Here is a 15,324-nt window from a genome sequence, read left to right as displayed (position 1 = left end):
CAGGTCTTTGCACCGCTGTAGACTTTTGTCCGCCGGAAACAGAGACACAACATACGCTTTAAACCGAGGATCGAGCACGGTGGCCAGAATGTATTCCTCTGACTTTAAAAGAGTGACCACCCTCGGATCCTGGCAAAGCGTACGAAGGGCTACATCCACAAGAGCTACATGCTTGCTGTAATCGCAATGGCTTACCAGCTCCTCCCTCACTTTCTCCAGCTGCTTCTGCAACAGCCTGATCAGGGGAATGACCTGACTCAAGCTGGCAGTGTCGGAACTGACTTCTCGTGTGGCAAGTTCAAATGGCTGCAGAACCTTGCACAACACGGAAATCAGTCTCCACTGCGCTTGACTCAGGCGCATCCCCACTCCTTTGCCTATGTCGTAGGTGGCTGTGTAGGCCTGAATGGCCTTTTGCTGCTCCTCCATCCTCTGCAGCATATAGAGGGTGGAGTTCCAGCGCGTCACAACCTCTTGTTTGAGGTGATGGCAGGGCAGGTTCAAGCTTTTTTGATGTGCCTCTAGTCTGCGGTAGGCACTGGCTGAATGCCGAAAGTGTCCAGCAATTTTGCGGGCCACCGCAAGCATCTCCTGCACACCCCTGTCACTCTTGAGGTAATGCTGCACCACCAAATTAATGGTGTGGGCAAAACATGGGACGTGCTGGAAATTGCCCATATTTAATGCCCGCACAATGTTACTGGCATTGTCTGACACCACAAATCCCCATGAGAGTCTAAGTGGGGTAAGCCACTGGGAGATAATTTCCCTCATTTTCTCTAATATGTTGTCAGCGTTGTGCCTCTTATTAAAGCCTGTAATGCACAATGTTGCCTGCCTTTGCATGAGCAGCCATTTTGTAGATGCTGCTACTGATGCAGCTGTTGCTGTTGCTGCGGAAGGGGATGCATCAACCCAGTGGGCTGTCACAGTCATATAGTCCTTCGTTTGCCCAGAACCACTTGTCCACATGTCCGTGGTTAAGTGGACAGTGGGTACAACCGCATTTTTAAGAGCACTGAGGACACTTGATCGTACTTCTCTGTACATTTTTGGTATGGCCTGCCTAGTGAAGTGGAATCTCGAGGGGATTTGGTACCGGGGACACAATACCTCCATCAACCCTCTAAATCCCACTCCACTGATGGCGGACACCGGGCGCACGTCTAACACCAACATTGCAGTTACAGCCGCAGTTATACGCTTTGCAATAGGGTGACTACTATCGTATTTGGTGGTCATGGCAAACGACTGTTGGACGGTCAATTGTTTGGTGAAAGACTTAGCGGTCTTACGACTTCCCCTCTGGGAAGATGACCGACTAACAGCAGCAACAGCAGCAGTGGCAGTAGTAGGCGTACCGCTGCAGGATTCCTCGGATGAATCCCGTATTGAGGAGGACTCAGTCTGGCTGCTGACTTGGGCTGCAGGACTGAATCTGATGGAGATTGTGGAGGAAGTTGACGAGGAGGGTGTTGCTGGTGTGTATCCAACTGGACCACGGGATTTAGGTGTCCCTGTACCGATGAGGGTCCTAGCCCCAGTTCCTGAACTAACCACTGAACTATGAAGGTTATTCAGGTGACGTATAAGGGAGGATGTTCCTAGGTGGGCAAGATCCTTACCCCTGCTTATTTGAGCTTTACATAAGCTACATATTGCCATACATTGGTTGTCTGGATTTGGATAAAAATAACTCCAGACCGAAGAGGTGCATTTTTTGGTCTTCTGACCAGGCATGACGATGGGCTTTTTCATCCCATGGACATCAGCTGTTTCCCCCCCTGGTGCCTCATTTACAATAACCACATCACCATCCTCATCATCAAGTTCCTCCACAGCGCCAGCTACATCATCAATAGCCTCCTCCCGAGCCACCTCTTCCCGTACAGTGATGGGAAGTACAGTGATGGGAAGGTCAGGCTTGACAACCACCAACACGCTTGGACTCGCCTTGGGGATTTGTGATAATTTCTCTTTAGAAGGCAGAGTTGTTTGCTGTTTTGTTGCTGACAGCATAACTCTCTTCAATTTTTTGTAGGGGGGGGGAGGAGGAGGAGGGCTAAGATCCGTGGGTGAAGCTGAACCACTAGTCATGAACACGGGCCAGGGCCTAAGCCGTTCCTTGCCACTCCGTGTCGTAAATGGCATATTGGCAACTTTACGTTTCTCCTCAGATGATTTTAAGTTTCTCTTTTTGCTACTTTTTCTTAACTTGGGCTTTTTGGATTTTACATGCCCGGTACTACGAGATTGGGCATCGGGCTTGGAAGACGACGTTGATGGCATTTCATCGTCTATGTCATGACTAGTGGCAGCAGCTTCAGCATTAGGAGGAAGTGGGTCTTGATCTTTCCCTACTTTATCCTCCAAATTTTTGGTCTCCATTATATGTAGCACAAGATACTGCAGAATGTGTGAACTTGGTAATATTGCAGTACCAATGGACTTATACTGCTGGATTGGTTTTACAAATTTGGTTATGATTATTATATATTTTTTTTTTTTTTAATTTTTTATTTTTTTTTACTTTTTTCTTATTTTTAAAAAACTTGGGAATAGTGGGGAAATAACTATGCCCTTAGAAGCACAGAGCACAGGACACAGCACCACTGGACTGAACAGGACACGGCACAGGATCCAGCAGCACTACGGAACTCAGCAGGACAGAGCACAGGACACAGCACCACTGGACTGATACTGCAGAATGTGTAAACTTTGTAATATTGCAGTACCACTGGACTTTTACTGCTGAATGTGTGAACTTGGTAATATTGCAGTACCAATGGGCTTATACTGCAGGATTGGTTTTGCAAATTTGGTGGTAATTAAAAAATATTAAAGTAGTTTTTGGTATTTTTTAAAAAAACTTTTTTTTATTTTTTTAAACACAGGGGAATATTGGGGAAATAACTATGCCCTTAGAAGCACAGAGCACAGGACACAGCACCACTGGACTGAACAGGACACGGCACAGGACCCAGCAGCACTACGGAACTCAGCAGGACAGAGCACAGGACACAGCACCACTGGACTGATACTGCAGAACACAGCACAGCACAGCACAGCACAGAACTAAACAGCACAGAACTAAACAGCACAGAGGACCACCTAACACACCCTCCCTCTACTCTGATCAATGCCCGAGTGAAGATGGCGGCGACTAGCGGGGAATTTATAGGATCCGAGTATCGCGAGATCCGACAACGGGATTATGAGTCAGAGCCTCAGTTTCACTTTTGAATTTGGCGCCAATACCCGGATCTGTCTCGGATCCGACTCGGATCCGCAACGTTCGGGTGGGCTCGGATTCAGGAAATCCGAGTGCGCTCATCCCTAATTTTGTCCTAATGTGCTTTCATATTTACATGTCACCATGTTTCCATTGGCTAGTACCTTAAAGTCAGATGTCTGTCAAGCAAACTGACCAGTGACAGAATTGCTTTGTGAGGTTTACATCTTTATGACATCAAATGCTTCACATGAAAAATGCAGTTCATTGTCAAAAATCAGCTATATTAGGAGAGTGAGAATTGTGTTTTAGCATCAATTACACACTAAATATGCTGTCATTGTGTATGTTTAATGGATGTCTTTCAGTTTTAAAGATAGACAGACGGATAGATAGATAGAAAGATAGAAAGATAGATAGATAGAAAGATAGATAGATAGAAAGATAGATAGATAGATAGATAGATAGATAGACAGACAGACAGACTGATTTCAACTGGAAGCAGTGCTTACATATTGCTTAATTTTTGGTGGTTATTAAATAGTATGGGTAGGCAAGAAAAGTGCATATATCTTTTATTAGCATAAACTTACCCAAATGCGCTCTTGCATATTTAAGGCATTCAAAGTAATAATATTTCACAGCATTAATACAGTTATGTACTAGACTGGACAATGGTAAGCAGAGCCAGTACTTATATCAACAATGGCCTTATCTGTGTGAAGTTTGTATGTTCTCCCTGTGTTTGCGTGGGTTTCCTCCCACACTCCAAAAAACATACTGTTAGGTTAATTGGCTGCTATCAAAATTGACCCTAGTCTCTCCCTCTCTGTCTGTGTGTGAGTGTGTGTCTATATTAGGGAATTTAGACTGTAAGCTCCAATAGGGTAGGGACTGATGTGAATGGGTTCTCTGTACAGCGCTGCGCTATTAGTGACACTATATAAATAAATGATAATGAGGATGATGATGATATGTGTTTACTATGCCTATACACATAGCCAGCTTTCACACTTGATTGGCAGATTAATGCATCATTATTGCTAAGTTTGATAACAGTTGTCTAATACAGTGACACTGGTAGAGAAAACCACTATAGACATTCACATAAGCAGCTCTCATCATCATCATTTATGGCATAAGACTTCTTTTTTTTTTTTTTTTTTTTTTAAATTCTTTTTTTTTATTGAAGAAATTAAACAGCTTTTACAAACATATCTATTTTGCATTGAACGATGCATTAAAGACATTTATAAATATTGCATATAAAGATACGATTACATGAATTAGACTTGACAGTGCATCAGTATAGAAACAAAGTACCGTTTAGTATACTATAATACACCATTAAGGGATGGGGGAAAGACCAAGAGGGAGAAAGACAGGGAAGGAGGGATAGATCAGAGGGGAGAAAAGGGGGGAGTGGGGGGTAGGAGGGGGGGGTTCACCTATTCCACTGAGAATATAGTGGTGAATCCTTAAATTCGAGCCATTTGAACCATATATGGTAATACTCCCTATATTTGTCTCTTGATGAGTAGAGTATATCGTCCATCATTCTATAGGATTCTAAGCGGGCAAACCACTCTTTGATGGTAGGAATATTCTGCGATCTCCAATGCACCGGAATCACGGCCTTTGCCGCGTTGCTAAGATTTTTAATTGTTGATTTTTTATATTTAGAGATGGATAATTTATTATCATTCAATAACCAGTATTTGGGGCAATTAGGTGGTTCAACGCCCATTATTTCTTTAGAAATTGAAAGGACTGCATCCCAGAAAGTTCTAAGAGCTATGCATTCCCACCATATATGCAACGGAGTACCTGGCGCCGACATACATCGCCAGCACATGTTTGACACCCCAGGAACCATCTTAGCCAACTGGTTGGGGCATCTGTACCACCTAGTCAAAATCTTATATTGTGTCTCCACCACCCGTACACTGACCGAGCTTGACTGAGTGCGTAAGAGGATATTTTTCCAATCTTGCTCAGGTATCGAGCAAGTCAGCTCCCTCTCCCATTCTCGAATGAAGGTGGGTTGTTTATTATAAGCATGTTCAATGAGGATACTGTAAATAAGAGACAAAGTATGGCTAGGGTATAATGCAGTGGTACATAAAGATTCAAACTGAGTAAGTGGCCGCCCCACCGACTCCCGAACCTCCAAGGATCCCAGAAAATGGCGGAGCTGTATATATCGCCAAATCTCCACATTTGGTAGTTCCCATTTAGCTTGGAGAGTGGTGAAGGGTAAGACCCCAGACGCGTCCACCAGCTGGCCGGCCCTGCGGAGCCCTGCCCCAATCCAACATCTAAATATCTGTCTAGTAAGTCCTGGGGGAAACTCTGGGTTGTCAAATATTGGGGTCAAAGGCGAATGTCGTGAGGAAATGTGAGGAGTCGCGCGTAATTTGGCCCATCTAGCCAGGGTTGGTGAAACGGTCGGGTGAATGACTTTAGGAAGTGAGTATAGCCATGGTGAGAACTTAAGTGCCTTACCTACAACGTAACTCTCTATCCAGACCCATTGCTTGTCCAGTCTCTGTCTTGTCCAGTCCACCACCCTATTCAGCATGGCCGCATCGTAATATAATGCAAAGTTGGGGAGTTGTAATCCCCCAGCGTGCTTCCGCATATATAAAATTTCATGTTTAAAACGGGGGCGTCTCCCCTTCCATACAAAGTCCCTAATTGCTTTATGTAGTGTCTTGAACCAAGAAGTGGGAAGGTGTATAGGGAATGTTTGGAGCAAGTAGAGGACCCGTGGTAATACATTCATCTTGACCACATTGAGTCTCCCTATCAGGGAAAAGCCCTTTGGACACCAGTTTCTCAGATCCCTACAAATTGTATTGGTGATGGGAATAAAATTGTCCTCAAAAATCTTTGTGTTGTCCTTGTTGATAAACACCCCCAGATATTTAAGTCGTGAGGGATGCCACATGAATGAGAATGCTGGCTTCAGGCCTTCAACCACTGCCTCGGGCGCAGAGATGTTGAGTGCTACCGATTTTGAGTAGTTAATTTTAAAGCCAGACAGCTCGCCAAATTGTTGAAATTCTGCCACTAAGTTAGGAATCGAAACCACAGGGTTAGTGAGGATTGCCAGGAGGTCATCTGCGAAAAGTGCCAATTTAAAGTTTTTGTCTTCCAACCGTAGACCAGAGATATCAGGGTTTGCCCGAATGGATCGAGCCAGTGCTTCCATGCACAAGATAAAGATCAACGGAGACAGGGGGCATCCCTGTCTGGTGCCGTTGGATATTACAATGGGTTCTGATAGTTCCCCGTTAACCCTGACTCTTGCCGTTGGCTTCGTATACAAGGCCTCAATTCTGGCCATACTCAAAGGGCCTAAACCCAGATGGCTGAGGACCCCCCTCATAAATTCCCAGTCCACTCTATCAAATGCCTTTTCGGCATCTGTGGATAGTAAAACCATAGGAATATTGGCGGTGTGTGCATACTGTACTAAATTGAGTATTTTCGTGGTATTGTCCCTCGCCTCCCTCCCCGGGACAAACCCCACCTGATCGGAGTGAATGATTTGGGTCAGATATGGTTTTAATCTGTTTGCAATCAGTTTAGCGTAAAGCTTAATGTCCCCATTAAGTAGGGAGATGGGCCTATAACTAGCACATGAAGCTGGGTCTTTCCCTTCTTTTGGCAATACAGTAATCTGGGCGGTTAGTGTTTGAGGGGAAAAGTGTTTCTGGGCAGAGACAGAGTTAAAGGCCTGTAGCAAGAGAGGGGCTAACTGTGTTTTGAAAATTTTGTAGTAAAGAGTGGTAAAACCGTCCGGTCCCGGGCTTTTCCCTGATGGCGTCGTCTTGATCGCCTCTTCCAGTTCCTCAATCGTAAAGGGTTCTTCTAACAGTTGTACAGAATCGTCATCTAGCGTGGGGAAATCAATACGCTCAAGGTATTCTGCTACGCGGGCCTGCTTGGTCTGGTGGCAAGCTGTCTTAGGTGTGTCAAACAAATTATAAAGCTTGGTGTAATAGTCCTGGAACGCCCCAGCGATATCAGAAGTATGAACTAGTGTGGACCCTGCGTCTGTCTTGATCTGGGGAACATATAGTTGAGCTCTCTGTTTGCGCAGAGCACGGGCCAGAAGCCTCCCTGGCTTGTCTCCCCACTGATAGAACTGGTTCTGACATCTACGGAGGTCATATTTAATTTTATCTGACATTAGTTGGTTTAAGGCCTTCCGGGTTTCTGTCAATTCTGTCATAACAGAGGGATCCAGGTCTGATTTGTGTCGCGTTTCAAGTGTGTTTATTTTTTCTAGGAGCGAGTCCCTATGGGCTATTTTTTCTCGCTTTCTAATCGCACCCATTTGAATAAGCTTACCCCGTATAACGCATTTATGAGCTTCCCATAGAGATATCTTCGAAATGTCGGGGGTGTCGTTGGTCTGGATATAGTCCGTGATGGCCTCTTCTATCACTGTCTTGTTATGCGCTTCTTGAATTAGAAGCTCGTTTAGTCTCCAGGTGAAGGGTCTATTAACTGTCTTAGAAATAGAGAGCGTCAGGTACACCGGCGCGTGATCTGACCATGTGATCTGGCCTATCGTTACCTCTGAGATCAGGGGCAGATGGTTGTGAGTAAGAAAGAAATAGTCCAGTCTCGAATATGTATTATGTGGGTGTGAGAAGAAGGTATAGTCACGGTCTGTGGGGTGTTTGAGACGCCACGCGTCAACCAGCTGGTGTTCGTGCAGAGTACGTCTCACCCTTCGATACAGCTTACCGGCCAGTCTAGCGGATCCCGAGGAAGAGTCCGTCGTGGGGTTCAGAACCCAGTTGAAATCTCCGCCCATTATGGTGATGCCCTTCTTTATCGATTCCACTTTGTCCAGAAGCTTTTCTAGAAATACAGGTTGATTAGAGTTCGGACCATAAATATTAACAAAGGTATACATTTGGGTGGATATCATACATGTCACTGCCAAACCTCTACCTTCCTGTAGTGTGTGTGTGTCTATATCTTGAACAGGCAAACGATTGGACATAAGAATTGCCACTCCCAAGGACTTATTTTCCGCATTATTACTCGTAAAGACATGTGGGAATTGGCGGCTGTTCAACCTAGGAACAAAACCTTGTTTGAAATGAGTTTCCTGTATGAAGGCTACGTCAATTTTCTTGGCCATAAGGTCACGTAATAAACGGGACCGCTTTTCCGGGACATTTAGACCCTTAACATTAAGGGTAACGCATCTGAGTCTACCCACCATTACCAAGCAGTTCTAAGTATTTGCATGTGTACCACCACATGGAGAAAAGGTGTATGAACCCATAAGTGGATTGTAGTTGGGAAGAATCGAAGAAAGTAGGGATGGGGGGGAAGGGAAGAGGGTCAGGGAGCCATAACTGCTTAAACTGAGGCATCAGTTTCAATAAAGAGCTATGAATCATTGGCAATTTTATAAGACCGTTCCGGCCAACCATATAGGACCGTGGTCCAGACATGATCCGGAATATAGCACTCGGTCTTGGAGCCCTGAGGAGGGCAATAAACAGCGACAATCAAACAAACATGGGTAAATGGTCCGCACCTCGCCTTCGGCAGAGTCCCGGGTAATCTCAGCCCAAGCCCCTATCCTCCAGAGAGACGCAGGACCTCTATTACTTATATGTACTAACCTATTCAATTTTGTAAAAAGAACAACAAACAACTATGCATGAACACACAGCTAATCGGAAATATTTGAACATTATAATATTAGAAAACATTATAACACTATAACCTTAGAAATCTTATAGAGAACTTTAGAAAAATAGTGATGGGCTAAACAAATCCATCGTGGACACTAGCGATTGTAAATAGCACATCAAAGATGAAGGAGATAAAGTAAGCAAAGATAAGATAAGAATAATCTCGCCCAAGGGAAGCTGTTCACAGTAGCAAATCCCTGATTGGGTCTTGTGAGAGGTTCTCCTCCAAAAAGTGGGTGCTCGCACTCAGTTGTGCTTATTCAAGTGTTCCCTTGTGCCTGCTGATTCAGACGCTTTTGGGGTGACCGTTTGGATCTACTTGGAAATTGGAACCTATCATCTTGTTGAGCCTCCGTTTCCGGATACAAACGTTGATGGGACTCCTGCCATTCAACTAGAGTTATTAGAGGAATGTTCAAAGTGGTACAGAAGTCTGGCAGGTCTGGCGGAATCCTGAGAACCGTCGATTTCCCCTCATGTGTAACTTGCAGTTGAAGCGGGAAGCCCCACCTGTATTTAATCGATTTTTTCCGGAGTTCCTCCGTAAGGGGTTTAAGCTGCCTCCGAAATTGTAAAGTTTGCCAGGATAGATCTTGGAATATGTGGATTTCCTGACCGTTGAACTCCAATCCTTGGAGACCCCTTATCTTTCGGACGATTTCATCCTTCTGCGTGTAGTAGTGGAGACGGCATATAACATCTCTAGGCCTTTCCGTTGGGGCCCCCCTTGGGCGTAACGCTCTATGCGCCCTGTCAAATACGATTATGTTGTCTGATGGTAATTCCAGGATCTCATTAAACACTTTTGTCAAAGCATCAATCAGGCCCTGTGGGGGGACATCTTCAGGCAAACCCCTTATCCGCAGATTGTTACGGCGACCCCGATTATCTAGATCATCCATCTTTAGCTGGAATCCCTGCAGAGCCTTTGCCTGTTCCGCCACCGTCTTTTCCAGGGCTGTAACACGCTCATCACCTTTTTCTTTATGTTCCTCAAGGGCTACCAATCGGTGGCCAAGGTGAGCGATATCTGCTTGCAGTGTGACCACTTCCCGGTGGACAATCTCCTGTAATTTTGCTTCTAGCGCTTCAAAATCTTTTTTGGAGGGTAGCTCTTGCTTAGTTGGGAGAGACTTAAGCATTCGTAAGACTTGTGACAAATCGGGTTGCTCTGTTATCCCAGTCCCCTTCTGGTGACATGTTTCATCCTGTCGTGGTTCAGGCAATGTGGATCCAGAAGCGACAGAGGGAGATGCCATTTCTAGTTCTTCCGTGACCACAGGGGTTTTTAAGTATGAGCGAAGATCAGAACGTTGGGGGGTCTCTTGGGGTTTTCTTTGATTTTTCTTAGCTGAGCTTTTACGGTCTTTGCCCATCAAGACGATCCTAAGTGTGTTCAGCAGCGTGTTCAAGGTATAATGATCATTGCAGGTAGTACATAATGTTGAGGTAAGACTGCCGCTATTCACCCCTCCTCATGATTGGTCTAGGCAGCCATCCCGCGGAACGCAGCCCGTGGTCTGTTACAGGAGTATTACATGTGTTCAGGGCGACCCTATCTGGCCAGAGAGCCAACTTCCCCAGGGCAAACTTGAAGAATTTGTATATTTGTGGACTTTGTAAACTTAGGTTGGATAATGTATTAACGAGAGTCTACCACTAGATGTCAGTGTTGCTACACCAGGAAGACTCAGTCCAGATCTGTTGCACGTTAAATTTGAGCAGAAAGACTTCCACTGGATGAGGTCTGCCACTTAGCAGGTAACTATTCCCCTCTGCAAGAGTTCTGCACTACAGCCCTGCTATCTGTACGGGATCAACCTTCCCTGGCCAGTCTTCCCACATATATAGATAACTTATACCTTATTTAGTACCTCACGGCGTCAGCGAGGCCAAAGAGACAGCAGCTGCAGGGTCTGTTTTATGCTGCAACAGGCGATTGAATGCCAGCATGCAGGAGCCTGGTGTTGTTCCGTTGGATCCGGACCACTAATAGACGCCGGGGCCCCTGGCGGAGCCACCGCACCTACCCACAGCCTCTCCTCCTTGTCTCCAGATTCAGGCCAGCATGCAGAAGGGCCTCTCCGTCCGCTTGTAGATGGCAGGCTGTCGCGCCCGCAAGACTATCTCACCGGGGGGGGGGGGACACCGCCCAGCACCCCGCTAGATCTGCGCAGTTAGATGCCCACCAGACAGGTAAGTTCCAGGCCAGTATGTGTGTAGATCAACTGGTGGTGTTCAATCTTGGGATGGAGATGAGGTGGAAGTTCCGTAGTAGTAGCCACGAGGATAGCTATGCCGCGCTCCCGACTCTCGAGTATATAACAGAGCCACGGGTGTTTGAGGGCTCAAAAAGCAGCTTAGGTGTGCTGTGATGTGATTCTGCCCGAATATAGTTGTTGAGCGCACCCCAACACAGGATATCAGGGGGTAAATTATATGTTGGAGCAGGAGCTCACTCCTAACACGTCCAGCTCGAATGGCCGCCAAGCCACGCCCCCGGCATAAGACTTCTTTAATTATACTAAGTTTTTGAGCAGGTCTGCATTATACTTAATTATATAAGGGAGATGTACTTTTAGTAAAAAGTAGCTCTCCAATTTCAAAAGTACATCAACGTAGTATTAATACTTAGATTTAAAGATTTTCTGGGATAAATGAAATACATTCCCAGCAGCCATCTCCCTTTGCCTCTATCTTATTGCATATTTTGTCCTAATGTGCTTTCATATTTACATGTCACCATGTTTCCATTGGCTAGTACCTTAAAGTCAGATGTCTGTCAAGCAAACTGACCAGTGACAGAATTGCTTTGTGAGGTTTACATCTTTATGACATCAAATGCTTCACATGAAAAATGCAGTTCATTGTCAAAAATCAGCTATATTAGGAGAGTGAGAATTGTGTTTTAGCATCATTTACACACTAAATATGCTGTCATTGTGTATGTTTAATGGATGTCTTTCAGTTTTAAAGATAGACAGACGGATAGATAGATAGAAAGATAGAAAGATAGATAGATAGAAAGATAGATAGATAGATAGATAGATAGACAGACAGACAGACTGATTTCAACTGGAAGCAGTGCTTACATATTGCTTAATTTTTGGTGGTTATTAAATAGTATGGGTAGGCAAGAAAAGTGCATATATCTTTTATTAGCATAAACTTACCCAAATGCGCTCTTGCATATTTAAGGCATTCAAAGTAATAATATTTCACAGCATTAATACAGTTATGTACTAGACTGGACAATGGTAAGCAGAGCCAGTACTTATATCAACAATGGCCTTATCTGTGTGAAGTTTGTATGTTCTCCCTGTGTTTGCGTGGGTTTCCTCCGGGTGCTGTGGTTTCCTCCCACACTCCAAAAAACATACTGTTAGGTTAATTGGCTGCTATCAAAATTGACCCTAGTCTCTCCCTCTCTGTCTGTGTGTGAGTGTGTGTCTATATTAGGGAATTTAGACTGTAAGCTCCAATAGGGTAGGGACTGATGTGAATGGGTTCTCTGTACAGCGCTGCGCTATTAGTGACACTATATAAATAAATGATAATGAGGATGATGATGATATGTGTTTACTATGCCTATACACATAGCCAGCTTTCACACTTGATTGGCAGATTAATGCATCATTATTGCTAAGTTTAATAACAGTTGTCTAATACAGTGACACTGGTAGAGAAAACCACTATAGACATTCACATAAGCAGCTCTCATCATCATCATTTATGGCATAAGACTTCTTTAATTATACTAAGTTTTTGAGCAGGTCTGCATTATACTTAATTATATAAGGGAGATGTACTTTTAGTAAAAAGTAGCTCTCCAATTTCAAAAGTACATCAACATAGTATTAATACTTAGATTTAAAGATTTTCTGGGATAAATGAAATACATTCCCAGCAGCCATCTCCCTTTGCCTCTATCTTATTGCATATTTTGTCCTAATGTGCTTTCATATTTACATGTCACCATGTTTCCATTGGCTAGTACCTTAAAGTCAGATGTCTGTCAAGCAAACTGACCAGTGACAGAATTGCTTTGTGAGGTTTACATCTTTATGACATCAAATGCTTCACATGAAAAATGCAGTTCATTGTCAAAAATCAGCTATATTAGGAGAGTGAGAATTGTGTTTTAGCATCAATTACACACTAAATATGCTGTCATTGTGTATGTTTAATGGATGTCTTTCAGTTTTAAAGATAGACAGACGGATAGATAGATAGAAAGATAGAAAGATAGATAGATAGAAAGATAGATAGATAGACAGACAGACTGATTTCAACTGGAAGCAGTGCTTACATATTGCTTAATTTTTGGTGGTTATTAAATAGTATGGGTAGGCAAGAAAAGTGCATATATCTTTTATTAGCATAAACTTACCCAAATGCGCTCTTGCATATTTAAGGCATTCAAAGTAATAATATTTCACAGCATTAATACAGTTATGTACTAGACTGGACAATGGTAAGCAGAGCCAATACTTATATCAACAATGGCCTTATCTGTGTGAAGTTTGTATGTTCTCCCTGTGTTTGCGTGGGTTTCCTCCGGGTGCTGTGGTTTCCTCCCACACTCCAAAAAACATACTGTTAGGTTAATTGGCTGCTATCAAAATTGACCCTAGTCTCTCCCTCTCTGTCTGTGTGTGAGTGTGTGTCTATATTAGGGAATTTAGACTGTAAGCTCCAATAGGGTAGGGACTGATGTGAATGGGTTCTCTGTACAGCGCTGCGCTATTAGTGACACTATATAAATAAATGATAATGAGGATGATGATGATATGTGTTTACTATGCCTATACACATAGCCAGCTTTCACACTTGATTGGCAGATTAATGCATCATTATTGCTAAGTTTGATAACAGTTGTCTAATACAGTGACACTGGTAGAGAAAACCACTATAGACATTCACATAAGCAGCTCTCATCATCATCATTTATGGCATAAGACTTCTTTAATTATACTAAGTTTTTGAGCAGGTCTGCATTATACTTAATTATATAAGGGAGATGTACTTTTAGTAAAAAGTAGCTCTCCAATTTCAAAAGTACATCAACGTAGTATTAATACTTTGACAAGTGAGGCTATTAGGACGAACGCACTTAAAGGGCGACAGGGTTTGTAACAAGCTGAATGATGACCTGGTGTGTTTTAACATGGGGTGGGGACCGACCAATGGGGGTCCATGTGGGAGGGACCTTGATAGAATATAGCAGGATGTACTTCCTGCTTTACTTCACTTGCAGCACGAGATCCAGAGGGATACCCAGCAGCGAGGAAAACGGATAAGTCCCATTTTGTGGTTTATTCTTTGTTTTATTGTATCCTTTTGCCCATTTCCATTTGCCTTTAACGTTCCCCCTCCCGTTATTATTTTAAAACCAGCCTTCTTCTTCTCCCCTTGTCTTTACCTGCCTCTCATTCGGCCTGCCCCCCCCCCTCTTCCTTCAGCCCCTCATTTACCGTTCCCGCCGTCACCCCCTCCCTTCGTTTGCCATTAGTTTCTTTCCCTCCAGCCACCAGCATAATGCCCCGTCCCAAGAGAAATGCTCCTCGCCCGGCACGCCTCAGGTCCCCCTCTCCCACCCCCTCCCGCCGCCATCTTACAGCCTCAGCCTCAGCCTCTGCCCTCCAAACCCCAGCCCTCACTCCAGACATGCCGCTAAGCGGCGATAATGCACGGCCCCCCCTGGGATCCTCTCCCGGGCACTCCCCAGCATTTCGCGCCACTAGGCGCAGCGGCGCCCCCTCCCCTCTCCCCCCGGCCGGTTCGCGCATGCGCAGAACGCGCGCTCCATCGCGCCCGGCCGGATCCAGCAGCGCAGCCAATCTATATGACATGGCTGCAGGGGCAGCCAGCGTTTCTGTCAGGGAGCTTAGCGGGCAGCCTCAGCGGTCCCAGCAAGTAGCCGTCACCCCCCCTCCCCAGGCTAACACATTAGGTGTCCTTTCAACCAGCCCTGTTGAGGATAGGAGCCATTCCCAGTTCAGATTATGTCCCATCACCCCTCCCGTGGCAGCCCACGGCTTCAGGTCACGAGGTCATAACCCTCCAGCACCCCACCAATTGCATTTCCCTCCCAGCCCATTCCTGCCCCATAGTAGTGGTGGATCAGCATGGGGGTCACAACATGGCAGAGGTCAAGAGTTCAGCAGGTCACAAGGACATACCTCGGGTCACGGGGAATACCAGCACCATGCGGGTGGGTGGGACACACTTCCTGCCAGGGCCTCAATGGATTTCAGTGACCGGTCCGAGGCGCCTGTATGGCCCTCTTCACGCCGGCAACGCCTGTCACCTCCAGCGTCTCGCCCATACACGTCACGAAGGGTCTCTTCCCCGGGGATCGTG

The sequence above is a fragment of the Mixophyes fleayi genome, unplaced genomic scaffold, assembly GCF_038048845.1.
Source record: "Mixophyes fleayi isolate aMixFle1 unplaced genomic scaffold, aMixFle1.hap1 Scaffold_157, whole genome shotgun sequence".
NCBI lineage: Eukaryota > Metazoa > Chordata > Amphibia > Anura > Limnodynastidae > Mixophyes > Mixophyes fleayi.
Note: the sequence above shows the minus strand (reverse complement) of the source record.